At 46.0% G+C, this 25,868-nt stretch overlaps 1 protein-coding gene across 8 annotated transcripts in view; it reads left to right on the top strand.

Moving 5' to 3' along the window:
* GMCL1 (germ cell-less 1, spermatogenesis associated) overlaps positions 1-25,868 on the top strand; it is a 196,954-nt gene that overhangs the window by 126,346 nt on the left and 44,740 nt on the right. The window lies entirely within an intron of this gene.

Below are 25,868 nucleotides of genomic sequence, written 5' to 3'. Positions count from 1 at the left end.
AATCAAAGTGGAAAATCAAATTAAAGGCTGATCCAACTTCAGTGGAATTGCCTCAAGACAAGGAAATGATGCTCAGTAGTGTGTGTGGCCTCCACATGCCTGTATGACCTCCCCACCATGCCTGGAATGGTCCTGATGAGGCAGCGGATGTTCTGAGGGATCTCCTCCAAGGTGTGAATTAAAGCATCAAGGCTGTAAGCACAACACCCAATTGTGGATATCTGGCCCCCATATAACCCTCATGGAGTGGGTTTCTGACAGTTTGAGCAGACGCATGTTAGTGGCCTGCTGGAGGTAATTTTGCTGCTCCTCCTGTTCCTCATGGCACAAAAAAGTAGCTGGTGGTCCTCCTTCAGCCCCTCCATGTTTCCTGGTGTACTGGCCTGTCTCCTGGTAACTGCTCTATGCCCTAGACACTCTGTCAGCAGCTCACATTGATGTGCCATCCTGGATGAGATGCACTACCTGAGCAACTTCTCTAGGTTGCTGCTGTGCCTTTAGGGGTGAGAGCAATGACAAAATGCAAAAGTGACTAAAAACAGCCAAAAAGCATGAGCACAGAGAAATGATCTGTGTTCCCTACCTGCAGAACCACTCCTTTACAGGGGTTGCCTTGCAAATTGTCTATCATTTCTACCTGTTGTCTGTTCCATTTGCAAAACGCTAGTGTGTGGCCTCCACATGCTTGTATGACCTTCCTACAATGTCTGGGTACGCTCCTGATGAGGTGGCTGAAGCTGTCCTGAGGGATCTCCTACCAGACCTATAATAGGGCATCTGTCTACTCTTGGACAATCTGTGGTGCAATGTGGTGTTGGTGGATGGAACGATGCATGATATCCCATATGTGCTCGATTTAGATCTGGTATTGGGGACGGGCGGGCCAGTCCATAGCATCAATGCCTTCATCATGCAGGAACTGCTGACACATTCAGCCACATGAGGCTTAGCATTGTCTTGCATCAGAAGGAACCCAGGGCCAACCGCCCCACCAATATGGTCTCTTAATGGGTCTGAGGATCTCATCCCGGTACCTAATGGCAGTCAGGGTACCTCTGGCTAGTACATGGAGGGATGTGCAGCCCTCCAAAGAAATGCCTCCACACACCATTACTTGCCCACTGCCAAACAGGTCATGCTGGAGGATGGTGCAGGAAGCAGAAAGTTCTCCACGTCGTCTCCAGACTCTGTCACATGTGCTCAGTGTGAACCTGCTCTCATCCGTGAAGAGTACGGTGCGCCAATGTCGAATCTGCCAATCTTGGTGTTTTCTGCCATCTGCCAATCACCCTGCACAGTGTTGGGCTGTAAGTCGAACACTCACTTGTGGATGTCGGGCCAGTTTGGGCAGACTCATTGAGGTTAATGCCCTGCAGGAGGTCATTTTGCAGGGCTCTGACACTGCTCCTCTGTTCCTCCTTGCATAAAGGAGGATGTAGCGGTCCTGCTGCTGGGTTGTTGCCCTCATACGGCCCCCTTCACATCTACTGGTGTACTGATCTATCTCCTGGTATATGATCCATTGATGTGCCATCCTGCATGAGCTGCACTACCTGTACAACCTCTGTGAGTTGTAGACATGGCCTCATGCTACTGTACTGTACTTCTAGGGGTGAGAGCAATCACAAAATGCAAAAGTGACGAAAGCAACAGCCAAAAAGGATGACAACAGAGAAATGGATTGTGGTCACACCATGCAGAACCATTCCTTTTATAGGGGTTGTCTTGCTAATTGCCTATTATTTCTACCTGTTGTCTGTTCCATTTGCACAACAGAAGTGTAATTGCTCAAAAAAAATTGGAAAAACTCAAAACCGTGTAACTTCAAGTCAGTGTGTGTGTGTGTGTATGGATATGTGTATATATATATATATATACACTGTATATACTCGAGTATAAGCCGAGATTTTTAGCCCAAATTTTTGGGCTGAAAGTGCCCCTCTCGGCTTATACTCGAGTCACGGTGGGCGGCAGGGTCGGGGGGTGAGGGGGAGAGGGCGCTGAGGCATACTTACCTAGTCCCGGCGATCCTGACGCTGCTCCTGCCTGTCACACTGTCTCCGGGTGCCGCAGCTCTTCCTGTCAGCGGTCACGTGGGACCGCTCATTAGAGAAATGAATATGGACTCCACTCCCATAGGGGTGGAGCCACATATTCATTCCTCTGAGCGGTGCCAGTGACCGCTGACAGGAAGAGCTGCGGCACCCGAAGACAGTGTGACAGGCAGGGGCAGCGTCAGGAGCGGCAGGACTAGGTGAGTATTTTATATTTACCTGTCCGCGTTCCACCCGCTGGGCGCCGCTCGGTCTTGGCGTCCTCTTGCTCTGACTGTGCAGGTCAGAGGGCGCGATGACGCAAATAGTGTGCGCGGCGCCCTCTGCCTGAACAGTCAGTGCGGAGAGACGCCAGGACCGGACGCTGGGAGCTGCAAGAAAGAGAGGTGAGTATGGCATTTTTTTTATTATTATTGCAGCAGCAGCAATGACACAGCTTTAATATGGAGCATCTATGGGGCAAGAATGAACGGTGCAGAGCACTGTATGGCACAGCTATGGGGCAAGAATGAACGGTGCAGAGCACTATATGGCACAGCTATGGGGCAAGAATGAACGGTGCAGAGCACTATATGGCACAGCTATGGGGCAAGAATGAACAGTGCAGAGCACTATATGGCACAGTTATGGGGCAAGAATGAACGGTGCAGAGCACTATATAGTACAGCTATGGGGCAAGAATGAACGGTGCAGAGCACTATATGGCACAGCTATGGGGCCATAATGAACTGTGCAGAGCACTATATGGCACAGCTATGGGACAATAATGAACGGTGCAGAGCACTATATGGCACAGTTATGGGGCAAGAATGAACAATGCAGAGCACTATATGGCACAGTTATGGGGCAAAAATGAACAGTATGGAGCATCTATTTTTATTTTTGAAATTCACCGGTAGCTGCTGCATTTTCCACCCTAGGCTTATGCTCGAGTCAATAAATTTCCCCAGTTTTTTGTGGCAAAAGTAGGGGGGTCGGCTTATACTCGGGTCGGCTTATACTCGAGTATATATATATATATATATATATATATATATATATATATATTCGTATATATTCGAGTATAAGCCGACCCCTTAATTTTGCCACAAAAATCTAGGAAAACTTAAAGGGAGGGTGCCGTGATTTTAGTTTTTGTATTAATAATTATTGATTATATAATCAATTATTTTTAATACAAAAGTAAATGTAATACTTTCATACTTTTTTATTTATTCATTTTTACTTTTACCACTGGAGGCCGCCATTTTCATTAGTGTGGGTGTAAGTGTCTGGGCACGACACTTGCACACCTCACTTACGGCAGCCATGGACATAGGAGCCAACGGTCGGACCCGACTGCATCTTTCATTGAGGCTGCTTCTCCTGCCTCTCAGCTGTGACTTGGGCACGCCCACTGAGCTGCTACGTCACAGCTGTGAGAGGAGATCGCGGCCATTTTGTTTTTTATTTTCCTCTGTCATCGCACACAGCTCAGTGTGTGTGATCATAGCAGGAGCTGCCAGGGAGAAGCTGCTGCTGGGAAGAGAGGGTCGGGGTGAGTATCTGCAGCCAGGAGCGGTGATTGCAGCCTGTACTTAGTATTACAGCACAGGCTGCAATCACTGCTCACTGCCGACCTGTTCTGAGCAGGGAGATCGTCACACTGCTCTGCCCTGAACATGATTCAGCACTTCCTGGGAGAGGACTGAAGGTAAATACAGAGTTTTTATTTTCTTATGCATCTACCACTGCTACCAGCCCCTATATACCACTGCTACCTGCCCCTATATACCATCTACCACTGCTACCTGCCCCTATATACCATCTACCACTGCTACCAGCCCCTATATACCACTGCAACCTACCCCTATATACCATCTACCACTGCTACCAGCCCCTATATACCACTGCAACCTACCTCTATATACCATCTACCACTGCTACCAGCCCCTATATACCATCTACCACTGCTACCAGCCCCTATATACCACTGCTACCTGCCCCTATATACCATCTACCACTGCTACCAGCCCCTATATACCACCTACCACTGCTACCAGCCCCTATATACCACCTACCACTGCTACCAGCCCCTATATACCATCTACCACTGCTACCAGCCCCTATATACCACCTACTACCACTGCTACCAGCCCCTATATACCACTGCTACCTGCCCCTATATACCATCTACCACTGCTACCAGCCCTTATATACCACTGCTACCTGCCTCTATATACCATCTACCACTGCTCCCAGCCACTATATACCACTGCTACCTGCCCCTGTATACCATCTACCACTGCTACCAGCCCCTATATACCATCTACCACTGCTACCAGCCCCTATATACCATCTACCACTGCTACCAGCCCCTATATACCACTGCTACCTGCCCCTATATACCATCTACCACTGCTACCAGCCCCTATATACCATCTACCACTGCTACCAGCCCCTATATACCATCTACCACTGCTACCAGCCCCTATATACCATCTACCACTGCTACCAGCCCCTATATACCACTGCTACCTGCCCCTATATACCATCTACCACTGCTACCAGCCCCTATATACCATCTACCACTGCTACCAGCCCCTATATACCACTGCTACCTGCCCCTATATACCATCTACCACTGCTACCAGCCCCTATATACCATCTACCACTGCTACCTGCCCCTATATACCATCTACCACTGCTACCAGCCCCTATATACCACCTACCACTGCTACCAGCCCCTATATACCACTGCTACCTGCCCCTATATACCATCTACCACTGCTACCAGCCCCTATATACCATCTACCACTGCTACCAGCCCCTATATACCACCTACCACTGCTACCAGCCCCTATATACCACTGCTACCTGCCCCCCTATATACCACTGCTACCAGCCCCTATATACCACCTACCACTGCTACCTGCCCCTATATACCATCTACCACTGCCTCTATATACCACCTACCACTGCTACCAGCCCCTATATACCACTTACCACCGCTACCTGCCTCTGTATACCACCGCTACCTGCCTCTGTATACCACCTACTGCTGCTGCCTGCCTCTATATGCCATCTACCACTGCTGCCTGCCTCTATATACCATCTACCAATGTTGTCTGCCTCTATATACCATCTACCACTGCTACCTCTGTCCTGTGTAGCTAATCTAGTCCTGTGTAGCTAATCCTGTCCTGTGTACAGTATCACACAAGATAGGATTAGATACACGACTCAGCACAGTATCACACAGGACAGGATTAGATACACGGCTCAGCAGGCAGTATCTAATCCTCTCCTATGCACTCCTCTCCCCCCTGCGTGTCTTTCCCCATTGTGGTTTATTATTTTTGTTGTGGGAGATGAGGGAGTCGATGATTATGCGTTCGGTATGGTTTAAAAAAGATTAATAAAGGACTTTATTCTGTCCGAGTCTTTATTTACAATACATGAGATCTATGTGGCGGCATTATGGGTGATCTATATGGCGGTATTATGTGAGAAGCATATGGTGGTATGTGAGAACACTGGCGGCATTATGTGTGATCTATGTGGTGGTATGTGTGATCTATATGGAGGTATTATGTGAGAACTATATAACAGTATTATGTGTGATCTATATGGCGGTATTATCTTCAGAAAGGGGGCCCATTCTATGGTGGTTCTGGCTGATCACCTGCACACGGGTCTGGGGTCATAGAGTGGGCAACAGGACCTACGTTAGGTGCAGTCAGGGGAGGGCTGGTGAGGCAGCTGAAGAGAGGGGTCTCATTTTTATCGTTCCTATATGGCTACATTTCCCCCCTGCTTCCCAATGTATCCTTGTACTGCGCCTGTCGCCTCGCTTTCACACATCGCCAGGACAGGATCTGAGGAGGGGAATGGGGTCTTTGCATGCAATGTCTGGATCAGAACAGGCCATCAATCAGCAGAAATGTTTCCTGGATTTTTGTGGAGCAGACTGTCCATCCGTATCCATATGTATAAAAGATAGCGCTCTATGTACAATCCCTGGCTGCTCCGCGCACCAAACAGGGTGCCCCTATAGACCAGCACACTGCTCTCCTGAAATACTCTGTGCTGCTGCCACCCTGCTCCCTCCACCACATATCTCCCAGAATCCTTGCTGCCTGCCATCCTCGGTGACTGTCTACTTGTCAGTATAAGGCTGCTTTCACACTAGCGTCGGTACGGGCCCGTCGCAGTGCATCGGGCCGACGTACCAACGCATGCTGTGAAAGAAATGTCCGACGTGGGCAGCGGAAGCAGTCTTATGACGCTTCCGCTGCCCCATTGTAAGGTCTGGGGAGGATGGGGCGGAGTTTCAGCCGTGCATGCGTGGTCGAAAATGGCAGACTCGACGCCCAAACAAACGTTACTTGTAACTTTTTTTGCGACGTGTGGCAATACGTCGGTAATGTTAGTCTATGGGGAAAAACGCATCCTGCAGACAACTTTGCAGGATGTGTTTTTTCTCCTGAACGACGCATTGCAACGTACAGCCAACAACGCTAGTGTGAAAGTAGCCTAAGGCTGCCGTCCACGTTCAGTATTTGGTCAGTATTTTACCTCAGTATTTGTAGCCAAAACCAGGAGTGGGTGATAAATACAGAAGTGATGACATGTTTCTATTATACTTTTCCTCTATTTGTTTCACTCCTGGTTTTTGGTTTTTGGCTTACAAATACTGAGGTAAAATACTGACCAAATACTGCTAGTGTGACGGCAGCCATACTCTGCAGTCACCAACAAAATGGCTGCTCACTGGGTTCCTGAATATCATCCTCTCTAATCCCTTAGCAAACACCCAGAAGGGGAGGAGAGGAGACATCACACACGTCAGCAGACTCCGCCCATAATTACTGCAGTGCAGTAATGTGAGCTAGTTGTAGGTTTTTCTGAAATTTCAGCAGCTGCTCCCCCTAGTGTTTAAAAGTGGAAATTCCAAAACTTTTCAAATTATTTTTCATATTTTACTAAATTATAAACAAATGATAATATTTTTTAAGAAAATGTAATCATTAATTCTTGACATTTTTACAATTTCTGAAAAAAAATTTTTTTTGATGGCACCTTCCCTTTAACCCCTTACCGGCATCGGACGTACTATACCGTCCGATGCCGGCTCCCCTGCTTTGATGCAGGGCTCCGCGGTGAGCCCGCATCAAAGCCGGGACATGTCAGCTGTTTTGAACAGCTGACATGTACCCGTAATAGGCGCGGGCAGAATCGCGATCTGCCCGCACCTATTAACTAGTTAAATGCCGCTGTCAAACGCAGACAGCGGCATTTAACTACCGCTTCCGGCCGGGCGGCCGGAAATGACGTCATCGCCGACCCCCGTCACATGATCGGGGGTCGGCGATGCTTGTATATTGTAACCATAGAGGTCCTTGAGACCTCTATGGTTACTGATGACCGGTGGCTGTGAGCGCCACCCTGTGGTCGGCGCTCACAGCACACCTCCATTTCTGCTACATAGCAGCGATCAGCAGATCGCTGCTATGTAGCAGAGGCGATCGAGTTGTGCCTGCTTCTAGCCTCCCATGGAGGCTATTGAAGCATGGCAAAAGTAAAAAAAAAAAGTTTAAAAAAAGTGAAAAAAATAAAAAAAAAACATAAGTTTAAATCACCCCCCTTTCGCCCCAATCAAAATAAATCAATTAAAAAAATATCAAATCTACGCATATTTGGTATCGCCGCGCTCAGAATCGCCCGATCTATCAATTAAAAAAAAGTATTAACCTGATCGCTAAACAGCGTAGCGGGAAAAAAATTTGAAACGCCAGAATTACGTTTTTTTGGTCGCCGCGACATTGCATTAAAATGCAATAACGGGCGATCAAAAGAACGTATCTGCACCGAAATGCTATCATTAAAAACGTCATCTCGGCACGCAAAAAATAAGCCCTCAACCGACCCCAGATCACGAAAAATGGAGACGCTACGAGTATCGGAATATGGCGCAATTTTTTTTTTTTTTTTTTTTTTTAGCAAAGTTTGGAATTTTTTTTCACCACTTAGATAAAAAATAACCTAGTCATGTTAGGTGTCTATGAACTCGTACTGACCTGGAGAATCATAATGGCAGGTCATTTTTAGCATTTAGTGAACCTAGCAAAAAAGCCAAACAAAAAACAAGTGTGGGATTGCACTTTTTTTGCAATTTCACCGCACTTGGAATTTTTTCCCCGTTTTCTAGTACACAACATGCTAAAACCAATGATGTCGTTCAAAAGTACAACTCGTCCCGCAAAAAATAAGCCCTCACATGGCCAAATTGACGGAAAAATAAAAAAGTTATGGCTCTGGGAAGGAGGGGAGCGAAAAACGAACACGGAAAAATGAAAAATCCCCTGGTCATGAAGGGGTTAATGACTCGAGTATAAGCCTAGGGTGGGAAATGCAGCAGCTACCGATAAATGTCAAAAGTAAAAATAGATACCAATAAAAGTAAAATTAATTGCGACATCAGTAGGTTAATTGTTTTTGAATATCCATATTGAATCAGGAGCCCCATATAATGCTCCATAAAGTTTATGATGGCCCCATAAGATGCTCCATATTAAAATATGCCCCATATAATCCTGCATAAAGGTTAATAAGGGCCCCATAAGATGCTCCATCGACACATTTGCCGAATATAATGCTGCACAAATGTTGATTATGGCCCTATAAGATGCTCCATAAAGATATTTGCCCCATATAGTGCTGCAGAAATGTTATGGCCCCATAAGATACTTAATACAGACATTTGCCCCAATGCTCAAAGATCTCAAATTTGGACTCATCAGACCAAAGGACAGATTTCCACTGGTCTAATGTCTATTCCTTGTGTTCTTTTGCCCAAACAAGTCTCTTCTGCTTGTTGCCTGTCCTTAGCAGTGGTTTCCTAGCAGCTATTTTACCATGAAGGCCTGCAGCACAAAGTCTCCTCTTAACAGTTGTTGTAGAGATGTGTCTACTGCTAGAACTCTGTGTGACATTGACCTGGTCTCTAATCTGAGATGTGCGATTTCTGAGGCTGGTGACTCGGATAAACTTATCCTCAGAAGCAGAGGTGACTCTTGGTCTTCCTTTCCTGGGGCGGTCCTCATGTGAGCCAGTTTCTTAGTAGCGCTTGATGGTTTTTGCCACTGCACTTGGGGACACTTTCAAAGTTTTCCCAATTTTTCAGACTGACTGACCTTCGTTTCTTAAAGTAAAGATGGCCACTCGTTTTTCTTCACGTAGCTGCTTTTTTCTTGCCATAATACAAATGCTAACAGTCTATTCAGTAGGACTATCAGCTGTGTATCCACCAGACTTCTGCTCAACACAACTGATGGTCCCAACACCATTTATAAGGCAAGAAATCCCACTTATTAAATCTGACAGGGCACACCTGTGAAGTGAAAACCATGTATGTGTGTGTGTGTGTATATATATATATATATATATACATACACACACACACACACACACACACACACACACACACACACACACACACACACACAGTATATACTTGAGTATAAGCCGACCCGAGTATAAGGCGAGACCCCTAATTTTACCACAAAAAACTGGGAAAACTTAATGACTTGAGTATAAGCCTAGGGTGGAAAATGCAGCAGCTACCGGTAAATGTCCAAAATACTAATAGATACCAATAAAAGTAAAATTAATTGAGACATCAGTAGGTTGTGGTTTTGAATATTCATATTGAATCAGGAGCCCCATATAATGCTCCATAAAGGTTATGATGGGCCCCATAAGATGCTCCATATTAATATATGCCCCATATAATGCTGCACAAATGCGGATTATGGCCCCATAAGATGCTCCATGTAGACATTTGCCCCATATGCTGTTGCTGCGATAAAAAAAAAATAAAAAAATCATATACTTACCTCTCAGGCCCCCGGCACTTGCTATACTCACCTTTCCCATTCCGCCGCCGGCCACCACTGCGTCTTCCCTGTCCTCTGCACTGACTGTTCAGGTAGATCGCGGCACGCACACTAATCGCGTCATCGCGCCCTCTGACCTGCGCGTCGGTGCAGAGGATAGGGAAGATGCAGAGGCGGCGGTGGAACGGGGAACAGATGAATATCGCTCACTGCTTATACTCACCTGCTCCTGGCACGGTCCCTGGTTCCCCGGCATCGGCAGCTTCTTCCTGTAGTGAGCGGTCACATCAGGGCCGGCTCCAGGTTTTCGAGGGCCCCGGGCGAAAGAGTCTCAGTGGCTCCCCCCCCCCCCCTTTAACACATACCCCGATTTATGATGCACAGATACGGCAGAGAAATGTATAGTACAATGCCAGATTTCACTTCTTACATGAGTGACAGCTATTGTAAATTCTGCAGTGTATATATACAGGAGGAAAGGTGCTGTGCAGTGTATATATACAGGAGAGGTGCTTTTCTGTTTTGAGTTTTTCTATGAAACAAAGACTTTTCTACATAAACAACATTGTTTGGTTTTGCGGCCCCAACAGATCTGTGCTACAAAGTAACAGGCGGCTCGGGCATTAATGAGGGACCTGATGCTGAATCCTTTCCACAAACCCTAATGACCCAATTAGTGCCCCGTCATTAGAACCTCATTAAACGCCTCCCTGTCCCGAGCAGTCATGTACAGTATGTGGGGATCCTGCAGCCCACCCCCTGACTGCTCCATACCATACACTGCCTTCTGTCGCTCTCACTATTATCCTGTGCATTTCTCCTTCATCGTTACCCCATGTTACACTTGTCACCCCCCACTACAGAGTAGCAGGGCAGCCAATGTCACCCCGTCCCGGATCCTAATGGCAGCAGGAAATGTCTGCTCCTCTATTGGGTTGGAACCTGATTTAATCAAGGAGTAATGTGGATTTGTTGCCGGCGGCTGCAGGGGAAGGGTTAAGTGATGCCATGTCCTTGGTGGGAGCAGTGGCAGCTGCTGGGACCTGGACAGACACAACCAATGTTACTGTGACTGCACAGTGTGACCTGGAGGAGAGAAGCTGAGACTCCGGAGCAGAAATCACCCACATGCCAGCACTGGGCAGAGTCCCTCCAGTCACCAGCCTGGGGCCACGGGGCCCCAACCTACAGCCCACAGCTCAGTTTTATCCATGGCAGCAGCTCCCCTTCCTCCTGGCATCTGGTTAACCCCATTTATGCGGGTCGGATTGTTACCTTTAAGGTTTAGCAATAACCTTCATACAGATGGGAAGGGGTTAAGCTTCTTCCTACCCCACTGGTGCAGGTTTGGTGCAGCATGCATGTATTCTGGGTGAGCTGGGTGGCTGCAAGTTGCACCCCACCAGCTGCTCCTCCAGGCATCACCCACATTTTTAGGCAGCGGAGACAGCAGCAGCAGACTGAGCCACAACTGCAAACACTGCTGGATACCTTTGCACTCACTCAGGCACTGGTAGGACGGAGCTCCTCCAGAATCTGCCTGATAAACTTCAGCACTGTCTGCAGCCACCCAGGGGGGAGAGCAGAGAACGTGCTCTCTCCGCCCACAATGTCACACTGGCTGCCTTCTGTTAACCCCTATGTGTGCCTGCCTGGCTGCACTGACTGAGTGAGAAGATGCTTGTGTCAGAGCTGGCACATAGGGGTTAAGAGAACGCAGCCAGCAGTGACTTTGTGGGCGGAGAGAGCACGTTATCTCCTGCTCTGCTCTCCCAGCTGTATCTATGACAGCATGAGTGGGCCCCCCTCTCTTCCCAGGGCCCCGGCATTTGCCCGTGTGCCGGGTGCTGACGCCGGCCCTGGGTCACATGGTACTGCTCATTAAAGTAATGAATATGCAGCTCCACCCCTGTGGGAGTGGAGTGGGGTCCATATTCATTACTGTAATGAGCGATATTATGTGACGGCTCACTACAGGAAGAAGCTGCCGGTGCCGGAGAACCAGGGACACTGCGCCAGGAGCAGATGAGTATGATTACACAGCTGCTGCTCCACCTCCCCTGCTAACCCCTGGGTATGACTCGAGTAGGAGCCAAGAGGGGCAATTTCAGCCTAAAAAAATGGGCTGAAATTCTCGGCTTATACTCGAGTATATACGGTATATATAGATAGATAGTAAGTATTTGATACACTACCAATTTTGCAAGTGTTAAAATATCAAATAAAACACAGGTCCATGAAATTCAACCTTTCTCCACCAATTATACATTCTCAATAGCTAAAGTATGTATAGCCCAAAATGTCATTTGTTTTGAGAAAAGCATCCAGCCCTTTATGAAAAGCTGTTGTTGTGTCAGACATTACTACTAGTAGTATTTTGGGCGTGCTTGTAGATTGTTTACCACAGCTGAATGATTTGCGGCTGCTAGACAGCCTGTATACATGCAGGGATTGGCTGTTTGTTAGGGAATCCCCACATGTATTCAGGCTGGCCTGCAGCCGCAAATCATGCAGCTGCGGTGTCACAAACATAATTTACGAGCAAACCCAAAATACTTGGAGAGCACCCGAGCATGCTCGGAAATCTAGAGTAACAAGCACACTCGCTCATCACTAATTACTACCTCTTGTGGTCGGCATTCCACCGTATGACTGCTCTAACTGTAAAGAACCCTTTCCTTTGAAATGAATGGCTCCTCGTCCTTTGTAAGCTCTTTGGCAGGGTAGTCATGTGTAAGTCCCTTTTTATTGACCACACATATGTGTATACATATAAGGCCTCGTGCACTAGACCATATTTTTGGTACCCATTCTAAAAACGTATATCGCTCGGATGAATGTTATTCTGTGGGCAGTGCAGATTAACAATTTTTTTTTTTTACTCACTGAATCAGCATCTGAAAAATATCGCAGCATGCACAAAATTCTTCCGGAAATCGGATGAGACTCGCCCATTGAAGTTTATGGGTGTTGTAAGGATTCTCTCTCTGGAAGGCATTAGTTATTAGGCCTTGGGTAGTTTTGACACAGTCAGTGCAGTTTTAGTCCACACATATGCAGTTTTTATTCCTTTGCTCAGGTTGCCCAGCACCAAATACAAAATTAATAGCAATAAATGCCTAGCCTTGTCCAGGCACTAAGTAAGCAGAACAGACCCCGCTACTCTTACACGGCTGAGCTAGTCCCAGCTCGGTCAAACAAAACTGCTTTTGTCCATAGCAACCACTGATACTTGCGATTCTTTGCATCCGGCCTGTGCATTTAATCATGACCACATTTCTCAGTGCAGCTCACCCGAACAGATTGCAGTCCTTTCTCCCAGAAGAGACTTCATACACAGAAGAGGTCTGATCCCCTTCAGTATCCGCTTCAGCCCAAGCTCAAGCAGCCCCAGCGCCCAACAGAAGTGTTCAACTCCACGCACAGTTCACACTGAGCGAGCTTTAGCTTCCACACTGTTCTCTGCAGCTTCCACACTGTTCTCTGCAGCTCTCACAAACAGACTGCTTAGCGCAGTCTCCATTCAGAGAGACCTCGGCACGCCTCTCAGCTACAGTTCACATTTTGTCTGATCACTCGCCAGCAGCACACTCCACTGTGCTTCATCCATCAGACTGACACACTCTCAGGAGACTGTCACTCAATGAAGCTGCTTGCTGGTTCTTAGAGAAACCCTGCAAGTGCACCTAATTAAGACCCTGCAGAGCTGAGATTTAACCCTGTCTTTCACAGCAATGTTACAGTATATGAGAGAAATTGTATGGCATCAGATTTTCACGGATATATTGCAATTCTGTAACATAGGAAAATGTCAGTGGTCTTGTAATTGATGGCTTCAGACTGCGAAAAAAAAAAAAACGCACTTCACATGGATGACAAGTGATAAAAAAAAAAAAAAATTGTCCCACTTTTTTAGATGCAACTCTGAACGATTTTTTTATACGCTTGTGTGAACATAACCCAAATGGGATCTCCTCTGACGCATCTTTTTTTTCTAAGCTTAACAAGCCCAACAGTTCAACACCTCTCATGTTATTAGAGGCCTTCCATCCCATGTAATTAGCTAGTTGCCCATCTTCAAACTGACTATAACTTTCCAATATCATTTTTTTTTTAAATGTGGTGCTCAAAATTGGATCCGATCTATTTATATAATTGCTTTAAATTGTCTGTCACCCACTTCCGTCTGGAGGTCCTCGAATCCCACAATCCACTGCGGCGCACAGGAAGTACGCCAACCGCCATATTGGAATACCTAAGTGATGGGTATGACACCTGCTGGTGGTACCAAGCCCTTGCTCAGTAAGGTGTGCGCAGTAAGTACTCACACACTCCTGGCCGCCACTGAGATCCAGACCACCGGGGCACCCTCCCTGCCGGGCAGCTGTAGGAAAATGATTCACTGCGCAGCTGTGACATTGGAGTCAGAAATGCTGCCAGGGGTGATCCCCATGATGTTCCTGGGTCTCAATATGTAAACTGCTGCTGGTACCAACCTATTGCATGGTACCAGTGGAACACCATCACAACACACACACACAGTATATGCCGTACGCACCACACTATCTCACATTCACACTCTCGCACTCTCACATTCACACTCTCGCACTCACATTCTCTCTTGCACGCTCACATTCTCACTCGCACGCTCACGTTCTCACTCGCACGCTCACGTTCTCACTCGCACGCTCACGTTCTCACTCGCACGCTCACGTTCTCACTCGCACGCTCACGTTCTCACTCGCACGCTCACGTTCTCACTCGCCCGCTCACGTTCTCACTCGCCCGCTCACGTTCTCACTCGCCCGCTCACGTTCTCACTCGCCCGCTCACGTTCTCACTCGCCCGCTCACGTTCTCACTCGCACGCTCACGTTCTCACTCTCACGTTCTCACTCGCACGCTCACGTTCTCACTCGCACGCTCACGTTCTCACTCGCACGCTCACGTTCTCACTCGCACGCTCACGTTCTCACTCGCTCGCTCACATTCTCACTCGCACGCTCACATTCTCACTCATGTAAGAGAGTAATGGTGTGCACTCAGGCCGAAATCGAGGAGGTGCTGGTAAAACAGACCATGTGGTCCAAATAGTCATATATCAGAAAATTACTGCACACTCAGAATTGGTATGATGCAAAAAATTGTAGCATGAGTTTGTGTTAACAAACAAGGTTGCCGCCAAAAGGTACGTGCAGATAGAAACCAAACGTTTCGACCCTCCTGGGTCTTATTCATGGGGTTACTTGGTTCCTGAATAGATAAATAAAGGTGGCAGAGGTAGGGCAGGAGGAAGGATCCCTTTAGCAGATAGTCACTTAATAAAGCCTGAGGAAGGGATATAGAGGTCCTAGGAAGGTGTCGTTTGCTTGGTGCGGGGGCCACAATTTCAGTGGTGGGCCTTAATACGGCCAGAGGAAGGGATATCGCAGTCCTGGGAAGATTTTGTTTGCTTGGTGCGGGGTCCACAATTTCAGTGGTGGGCCTGTGATCCTCCTGGAAAGCTGAGTAGAGCGGCGCTCCCGCACTGCACCGGAAGTACGCCGACCGCCATATTGGAATACCCAAGTGATGGGTATTCCAATATGGCACCTGCAGGTGGTACCAGGCCTTTGCACAGTACCACCAGCAGGTCGGCGGGGGAAGGGAAGCGGCCGCTGTCCATCATACTCACCTGCTCCCGGCTTGTCTCTGCATGTCCCTACTTCTCCGGTGCCGGCATCTTCTTCCTGTGTTCAGCGATACGATGTGACCTCTGGACCTAGGAAGAAGCTGCCGGCTCCCGGAGACCATCTGTCAGTGAAGCTGCCAGGGACCATGTGGGGTGCAGGTGATTATAACGGGGGAGGGTGAGCATTCCGATATTCACCTGTCCCCGTTCCACCGCTGAGCGCCGCTCCGTCTTTGTCGTCCTCTGGCTGTGACGTTCAGGTCAGAGGGCACGATGACGTGTTTAGTGTGCGTGCCGCCCTCTGCCTGAACAGTCACTGTGGAAGACTGAGCGGCTCAGGACAAGAGGTGTGTCATTTTTTTTTTTTTTTTTTTTTTTAATTGCAGCAGCATATGGGACACATGTTTCTATGGAGTATCTTATGGGGCCATAATCAACTATTTTGCAGCATTATATGGGACACATTTTCTATGCAGCATCTTATGGGGCCATAATCAACCTTTATGCAGCATTATTTGGGACTTGGGGATGAGAGAATCTCATTGCTGCAAAGCCTGCCCCCATCGGGACGTCATCACCCTCCCTATGCGATAGCATCGGACCCCCATCTAGTATTCTAGATTTGGCTTTACAAGTTATTTTATAGAGATGTAACAATACATTGGGGCAAGGCTGGGAGATAGGGTAGGTACCCGCCTAGGGCTCCACCTGTTGCCTTCCCAAGGGGGGGTGCACTTTGGCAATAAACAAACTGACAATGCCAATGCCTCTGGTCGTAGACATTCAGTACACAGTGAGCAGTGACTCGCTGCTACCGATCACTCCTCTCTCTGCATGTGCGCCAGCCATCGCTATTTCCCTGCACTCAGTTGTATTCGTGTTTATATAATCGCCTCCTGGGACAGGAGCAGAGGAGCTGTAATCATCTCTCACTGCTCCACCGGCAACTCCACCTGAACGCAGGCTACTTCCTGCCTGCGCCCCATTCGAGGCTGAACTGACTGGATGAAGTCACTACATCGTGCCATGCAGCGCCCACTGCCGTGCCAGACAGAAGAGAATGACGGCTGTGTTGGATTGTGAGGTTCCATTAGGTGAATATAAACTTCTTTTTTTTTATTCCTCAAATTAATTTTTCAATGAATGGGGGTTATCACAAGAGGTGTTGGCTGGGACATTGAGGGGCTGGCTAAAAAAGGTAACAATTCTTGTGAAAGTGGTAATCAGAGCTTATTACCTGATCTATCAGGCAGAGAGTTGGGGGGTGGGTGGGTTGCGTTAGGGGTTTTGTTACCTTAGTATCGGACGCATTCCTTTACTTGGAGACTTAGGGTACTTTCACACTAGCGTTTTTTTAAATCCGTCACAATGCGTCGTTTTGCAGAAAAAACGCATCCTGCAAAAGTGCTTGCAGGATGCGTTTTTTCCCCATAGACTTCTATTGGCGAAGCATTTGCGACGGATTGGCACACTTCGCATCCGTCTTGCAACGGATGCGTCGTGCTTTGGCGGACCGTCGGGAGAAAAAAACCCTACATGTAACGTTTTTATCTCCCGACGGACCGCTTTTTCCGACCGCGCATGCGCGGCCGGAACTCCGCCCCCACCTCCCCGCACCTTACAATGGGGCAGCGGATGCGCCAGAAAAATGCATCCGCTGCACCCATTGTGCAATGCAGCAAACGCTAGCGTCGGAATCTCTCCCCGACGCATTGCGACGGGGAGATTCCGACGCTAGTGTGAAATAAGCCTTAGAGTACGAGGGGGCGCCATTAGCTTTTGACACCAAAATACCTTGTCCTGGCCCTGCATTGCTGTCAAAGGATTTCTCTTTTTAAACACCCTAAAATCTTGTTTGCTTTTGCAGCTGCTGCCTGACGTTGAGTACTGCTGCTTAGCTTACTTGTAACCAGAATACTACCCAAGTCCTTCTGTTCTGTAATTTCAAGTATATTGCCATTTAATGTGCAGCAATAGGATTATTCCAGCTGTATTGCATTACTCTACATTTATCTCCATTAAACCTCATCTGCTATATGTTTGCCCAGGCTGATATATAATGGCTGTGTTTGCTCTGATTACCACAGAATCGTCATTTAGGGTTGGGGACAATTCTTATTGTTGGGTTTTTATTTGTGGCCTTAGGCTACTTTCACACATCAGGTTTTTTGCATCAGGCACAATCCGGCGAATTTTGGAAAATGATCCGGTGCAGTTTGTGAAAAACTGATGCGATGGATCCGTTTTTTTGACGGATCTGACTAGCATATCCAGATAATTGGATAAAAAACTATTTGGAGCATGCTCAGTTTAAAAAAAAACAAAAAAAAGAATCTGGCTCCGGAATCTGTCATTTTCCGGATCCGGAACCTTCTGGCTCCCATAGGCTTCCATTCTAGCAAACAGCCGGAAACGCTTCCGGCTTTTTCGCCAGAGACAAAAAACGTTGCTATGGACGTTTTTTCCAGGAAACGGCAGATTTGCCGGATCCGGCCAAAACCGGTCAAAACGTAATGTCATCCGGCGCAATCCGGCACTAATACAAGTCTATGGGGAAAAAAACGGATTCGGCGTCAACATTCGCCGGATCTGGTTTTTTGGATTTAGCAGGATTGAGCCTGACAGCGAAAACCTGATGTGTGAAAGTAGCCTTAGACTTGCATTTGCAGAATGTACATTGTATTTGACCACTAAGAAGGAATAAGCAAATAAAAAGTGAAAGTAGACATCTCCGACGTCTGCGGTATAATGAGGTTTCTGGGTTTATCATTGTTCGTCATACCTCTACTTACAAGATATCCCCAGTGAACACGTTCTTGTAGAAATTGTGCAGACTGGTAGAACGAGACGTCTGGTGTTTAGAGTTGCCGTTCATGGTTCATTTATCAGAATATTGATTTTATAAGGAAGATAAATGGGCGGCACACAGATCGTCTAACAGATCAGGGTCACTGAGGGTGTACATACTTGTCCAGGATGTCTGCTCCCATCGATCTGACCTTTTATGTTGAAGACTGCTAGGACAAGTTGTATAGAAAGTCTCCGTTGTTACACAGAAACCAGCAGATGAAACCTGTCAACCAGTACTAACGAGCAGATTCCAGTAGGGAGCCTAATTTTTCTGATGTATTAATCAACGGCGTATCTCCATTCTCTAGCCCGCTACATAGTGGGATTGTGAGAGCCGCCTTTGTGTGTCCTATGTGAAGGTCATAAATGTGAATTACTCTGGTATTATTACATTATTGTCGTGGTATTGCTATTTTTAGGGCACATTTAATATGAACATATCCTATTCTTTTCAGTAATAATGATATTTTACAGCTGGGACCCACCAGGCAGTTTTTATGCATGTATGATGTAAGTATGAAAGTCGAAATTTCCCCCCTTCATGGGATTTGCTCCCCCCCCCACTGAATTTAGGCTCTATAGAAATAAAAGACAAAACGGGTGTCTGTGCGGTGAATGCAAAGTCGTTCTTAAAGGGGCAGCAACCATGTAGTTGCTAAGGTGGAGCGATCTGGTAAGTGGCTCTAAAGTGTGTAATTATAGCAACGTCTGTTGCAGAAGTAACTGGGGCCTCATTCATGAAAATTGCCTCACAGTAAGAGCATTCTAGTTGCCTATTGCAACCAAAGTGTAGCTTTCAGCATTGAAGCTGCTGAGGTAAAGTGAAAGCTAAGCTCTGGTTGCTGTGGACAACTAGAACAGTTTGACTGTGAGGCAGTCAAACATTTTTAAAAAATAAATAAAGGGAACACTGAAATAACACTTCCTACATATCTACTCAAAATCAAAATGGAAAATCAAATTACAGGCTGATCCAACTTCAGTGGAAATGCCCCAAGTCAAGGAAATGATGTTCAGTAGTGTGTGTGGCCTCCATGTGTCTGTATGACCTCCCTACAATGCCTGGTTATTGTTCTGATGATGCAGCGGATGTTCTCCTGACGGATCCCCTCCCAGACCTGGATTAAACCATCAGGGCTGTAAGCACAACACCCACTTGTGGATGTCGGGCTCTCATATCACCCTTGTGGAGTTTTTGTTTCTGACGGTTTGAGCAGACACATTGATGTTAGTGGCCTTCTGGAGGTCATTTTGCAGGGCTCTGGCACCGCTCCTCCTGTTCCTCCTGGCACAAAGTAGTAGATGGAGGTCCTCATGTTGGGTTGTTGCCCTCCTACAGTCCCCTACACATCTCCTGGTGTACTGGCCTATCTACTGGTATCTGTTCTGTGCTCTGGACACCGTCGACAGACGCAGCTACCCTTCTTTCCACAGCTCACATTGTTGTGCCATCCTGGATGAAATGCACTACCTGGGCAACTTCTGTGGGTTGCTACTGTGCCTCTAGGAGTGAGAACAATGACAAAATGCAAAAGTGACCAAAACAGCCAAAAAAATGAGAACCAAGAAATGATCTGTGGTTCTTACCTGCAGGACCACTACTTTATAGGGTTGTCTTGCTAATTACCTATCATATCTACCTGTTGTCTGTTCCATTTGCACAACAGCAGGAGAAATTGATTCACAATCAGTGTTGCTTCATAACTGGACAGGTTGATTTGACTTGGAGTTCTATTGTGTTTAAGTGTGTTCCCTTTATTTTTTGAGGTGAGTGTGTGTGTATATATATATATATCCCTATCTGGGCAGCACAGTGGCTCAGTGGTTAGCACAGCAGCCTTGCAGCACTGGAGTCCTGGGTTCAAATCCCACCAAGGACAACATCTGCAAAGAGTTTGTATGTTCTTCTTGTGTTTGCGTGGGTTTCCTCCTTGTACTCCGGCTTCCTCCCACATTCCAAAAAAAAACAAAACATACTGATAGGGATTCTAGATTGTGAGCCCCATCGGGGACAGTGATGATAATGTGTGCAAACAGTAAAGCTCTGCGAAATATGTTAGTGCTATATAAAAATAAAGATTATTTTCTCTCGCTCTATATCTCTCTATATCTCTCTATATATCTATATATCTATCAGATCAGTGTGAGATGATCAGTGTGAGATAACTAAGGACTGTTTATTTATTTATTTATTTATTTTTTTTAAATGCTGCCCAAAAACGACCATCTATTGTGCAAGTTAATCGAAAAGCTAAGAAAGCAAAACTGTCTCAGAACAGAGGTACAAAAGTCACCAGTATGAATGGAGTGGTAGTAGGCATGTGCGACCACTACTATTAATTATTACTGTTTATTGGTGTATAGGTGTATGGGTCAAAAGGGGATCTCGACATAATTGGCGGACCCCAGATAGTGATACATTTATCGTCTATCCTGATATCTATGCGCATAGGTCATATGTTGTTTATGGAAAAAACTTTAATAATTGCATATATAAAATTGTGAGTTAATAGTTGAAAAAAAAATACAGAAAATATACCGTATATATTTACTGGCGCGTACCACACTAACGAAGGCTTTTATTTCATGAATGGGGCAGGTTTTCCGCAGCACTTCTCAAACCTGTTTGCATAATGTGCGCTCAGATAAAGGCGGTTTACAAAAAAAAAGTTACAAACTTTTCAGAGAAAGCCACAATAGTAACACCTTCTGGAATAGAGTTATACAATATAAGAAAATATATATATATCGAAATAAATATATAAAATGTAGTATTACATAGACACACCCGGTGTACTACAAAACAATTGAGTAAATCCTTACTCAGAGTGAAATTAATCAACGCTATGGAACACCAGAAAGAATCCCAGACAAGGGAAATAGTAATCAAAATGTCTTTATTGATACAAGTGACAATAGTGTAAAAAGTAATAAATTAAAAGTGTGAACACAAAAAATATAAGTTTATGCCAGAGTAAAATTGGAAAAATAAAATTGTATATTTTTAAGACCAAAAATGACTTACTGGACCCAGAAGAATATATATAAAAAGGAATGTATTACCTCCAATAAAAACAATTCTATCTGTATTAAAAGAAGAAATCCAACATATGCAAAATACGGAAGCACTAGTCATAAATATAATCCAAAAAATGCTTTATTAAAGATAATAAGTTTATCCACAAGTAATAGAAAATAGTACATAAAAAATGGAGATGCACATGCAACACCACAGCAGGTGCAGGTACAGCATCACATCTGTAAAGGTAAAGGTAAATCTCTAACTTTGCATATACAGAGAGTATATATAGAGCTATAGCACACACCATCCAAGTAATTACGGAAAGCTGAACTAAATGACATATACAGGCCACATTAGCATCTGCCAGTGAGGCCAGAACAATGCTGCGCGTTCTTATAACAAATGCCAGTGCACACAGGTAAAGTTCTCATGACGCCCTATCAGACAGTCCATCAGGTAGTAGCCAAGTGCTAATAATCAGAAAGTGCTGCCACATACACAGTACATATCTAAGCCCAACTCCATGTTGTGTATAGATAAAATTAAGTAAAGGTGATACGTGACAAGCTGTGAAGAGCCCCAACGCGCGTTTCGCGTTAGCTTCGTCCGGGGCTTGCTAGTGTGGGTGTTAAAATGTGGGGTTTTTATAGTTATACCTTCATACAGATAGGCCACTGTTCTATTTTTTGGGGTTTTACTGTATTAAAAGAAGGCGGATGACTAAAGTGCAAAAAATGTGCAAAAATACAGAGTTACATAAAAAAAAGTGCAACCATAATTAATCATTTCCATGTAGGATTAAGTGCAGTGTAAAAAATAGCAATACTATATTGATAGAATTATAAAAAGTGAATACAAGAAAAAGGAGGTGCCAGATATGTCACACATAATAGTGCACAATAATGGGGAATGTTCCAAAAGGTGTAGTGGGTTCAATCAAGAATAAGTGAGCTAATAAGGAGGAATATACCTTTAAGGTCCGTCTGGTCTTTAAGGTGTGCGCACCCCGACGCGCGTTTCGGAAATATTTTCCTACCCCTGACGAAGGAAAGGAAGTTCTTTGGTCTTCTTTCTTTTATCCATGGTCAGTGTGGTACAGACAAGGACACAGGACAGAGGTTGAGTCAACTTTAAAACATGTCAACTGGCTGCAAGTGTGATTTAGTTATTGCCAACACCTGTTAGGTGCCCCAGGTAAGTTACAGGTGCTGTTAATTACAACAATTAGAGAAGCATCACATGATTTTTCGAACAGTGCCAATACTTTTGTCCACCCCCTTTTTTGTTTGGTGTGGAATTATATCCAATTTGGCTTTAGGACAATTCTTTTTGTGTTTTTTCATTTAAGACAAATGAAATGAAGATAATAACTAAGAATTTGTGTTTGCAATCATTTTCAGGAAGAAACTGAGTATTATCTGACAGAATTGCAGGGGTGTCAATACTTTTGGCCACAACTGTAAAAGGGGCGGTCCCCCTCGATCCCACAGTTGGTTTCCCATTCCTAAGGGAACTCATGGAGAGAAGAGGATGCCTAGCCTGGATGCCGCTTGCGCAGTTACCTTGAGGACGGCAAGGGCTCTAGAGCTGAATGCAGCGTCGGGGGTCCTGTCTTCAGCTCCCCCCTCTGCTGGCAGGCGCCGTGAGGCCAGGTTCGGGGAGTCGCCTGGCTCACGGAGGATGAGCGTCTTCTCATGGCCTGCAGAGGGCGAGAACACGCAGGTAAGCGCATCGCCATGCGATGCTCGGCGGGCGGACGCGTGGTCTTGTGGCCCGGTGTGTCTTCCCCCGGAAATGATGCGTAAGCTTCCGGGGTGAATGAGGAGGAGAGACTCAGGCACATACAACATGGCCGCGACCCGGAAGTGACAAGTACTTCCAGGTGCAACAGGAAGAAGATGGCGGCTTCCATTCTAAAAAGACACTGGCGGTGATACTCTGGTGTCCAGCATGGATTCTCCTAAGGATTCAGCGGTGCCTTCTTTAGAAGACACGGCAGTTGCAGCTCGCAGCCGAACAAGCAGCAGCGGACGCTCCAAGCAGAGCAGATCCTCCACACGGAGCGGTAAAGAAAAGAGATCCGATCGATCTACCTCTCAGCCTGTGCCTCTGTCTCCTCCTCTTCAGCCGGTACCTTGACCAAAAGCTTCATTGGGGTGATTGTATTTCCCGCCCTATTAAGCTGATTGTTGTTCCCTCTTTCTTCGATGCATCCTAGGCATAAAGAACTGAAAAATCTAAGCACAAACAATGTGCTTTATGCTCCCAGCCCCTCCCGGATAGTCATACATAAAAGGATGTGTCACATATGTATTGAGTCCACCTTACATGAAGAATCCTCAGTAAGGTTAGAAGATATTAGACAAATGATCAGAGATGAATTACGAGCCTTTAGGGGTTCGGATAGTATTCCAGAAATTAAAACCAGGTAAAAATATGATTCACCAAAATTCGACCATTCTACTGATAATGAGGCTAGGGATACGGATATTTCCCAGGAATAAGTTTCCTCAGAAGGTGAACAAGACACATGCTTTCCAACAGAAAGCATTGATAATCTCGTTAAATCTGTCCGAGACACCATGGGTATTAAGATACCAAAGACCCCAAAACGCCACAGGACATCATGTTCGCGGGCTTATCAGAGAAAAAAAGACCAACCTTTCCAGTAATTGCAGCATTTAAACATTTGGTCAAAAAGGAATGGGAAAGCCAGGGGCAAAAAGGGTTGCCTTCATCATCAAAAAGGCGCTATCCCTTTAATGATGAGGATTTGTCTACATGGACAAAAGCCCCAAAAGTAGATGCTGCAGTAGCATCCACGTCCAGAAAATCTTTACTACCAGTAGAGGATTCGGGTTCCTTACAGGACCCGCTGGATCGTAATGCTGATTCTCTTCTAAAGAGGTCATGGGAATCATGTACAGGGGCATTTAACCCCTTACCGGCATCGGACGTACTATACCGTCCGATGCCGGCTCCCCTGCTTTGATGCAGGGCTCCGCGGTGAGCCCGCATCAAAGCCGGGACATGTCAGCTGTTTTGAACAGCTGACATGTGCCCGCAATAGGTGCGGGCAGAATCGCGATCTGCCCGCACCTATTAACTTGTTAAATGCCGCTGTCAAACGCAGACAGCGGCATTTAACTACCGCTTCCGGCCGGGCGGCCGGAAATGACGTCATCGCCGACCCCCGTCACATGATCGGGGGTTGGCGATGCTTGTATATTGTAGCCATAGAGGTCCCAGAGACCTCTATGGTTACTGATGAGCGGTGGCTGTGAGCGCCACCCTGTGGTCGGCGCTCACAGCACACCTCCATTTCTGCTACATAGCAGCGATCAGCAGATCGCTGCTATGTAGCAGAGCCGATCGTGCTGTGCCAGCTTCTAGCCTCCCATGGAGGCTATTGAAGCATGGCAAAAGTTAAGAAAAAAAGTTTAAAAAAATGTGAAAAAAATAAAAAAAACATAAAAGTTTAAATCACCCCCCTTTCGCCCCAATCAAAATAAATCAATAAAAAAAATATCAAATCTACGCATATTTGGTATCGCCGCGCTCAGAATCGCCTGATCTATCAATTAATAAAAAGTATTAACCTGATCGCTAAACAGCGTAGCGGGAAAAAAATTCGAAACGCCAGAATTACGTTTTTTTGGTCGCCGCGACATTGCATTAAAATGCAATAACGGGCGATCAAAAGAACGTATCTGCACCAAAATGCTATCATTAAAAACGTCATCTCGGCACGCAAAAAATAAGCCCTCAACCGACCCCAGATCATGAAAAATGGAGACGCTACGAGTATCGGAAAATGGCGCAATTTTTTTTTTTTTTTTTTTTTAGCAAAGTTTGGAATTTTTTTTCACCACTTAGATAAAAAATAAGCTAGTCATGTTTGGTGTCTATGAACTCGTACTGACCTGGAGAATCATAATGGCAGGTCATTTTTAGCATTTAGTGAACCTAGCAAAAAAGCCAAACAAAAAACCAATGTGGGATTGCACTTTTTTTGCAATTTCAACGCACTTGGAATTTTTTTCCCGTTTTCTAGTACACGACATGCTAAAACCAATGATGTCATTCAAAAGTACAACTCGTCCCGCAAAAAATAAGCCCTCACATGGCCAAATTGACGGAAAAATAAAAAAGTTATGGCTCTGGGAAGGAGGGGAGCGAAAAACGAACACGGAAAAACGAAAAATCCCCCGGTCATGAAGGGGTTAAACCGGCAATATCAGCTACATGCACGGCAAGGTCCATGTTAGTCTGGTTAAACGATCTAGAGGAAGGTTAAAAGGCAGTCTCTCCAGATTTAAACTAATCTCTTCCATACCTTTGATTAGAGGTGCTACAGCCTTCTTGGCGGATTCCTCTGCTGACTCTATTCGGTTA

The sequence above is a fragment of the Ranitomeya imitator genome, chromosome 4 (genome assembly GCF_032444005.1).
Source record: "Ranitomeya imitator isolate aRanImi1 chromosome 4, aRanImi1.pri, whole genome shotgun sequence".
Lineage (NCBI taxonomy): Eukaryota > Metazoa > Chordata > Amphibia > Anura > Dendrobatidae > Ranitomeya > Ranitomeya imitator.
The sequence above is the reverse complement of the archived record's forward strand: the minus strand, read 5'-3'. Positions and strand labels throughout refer to the sequence as shown.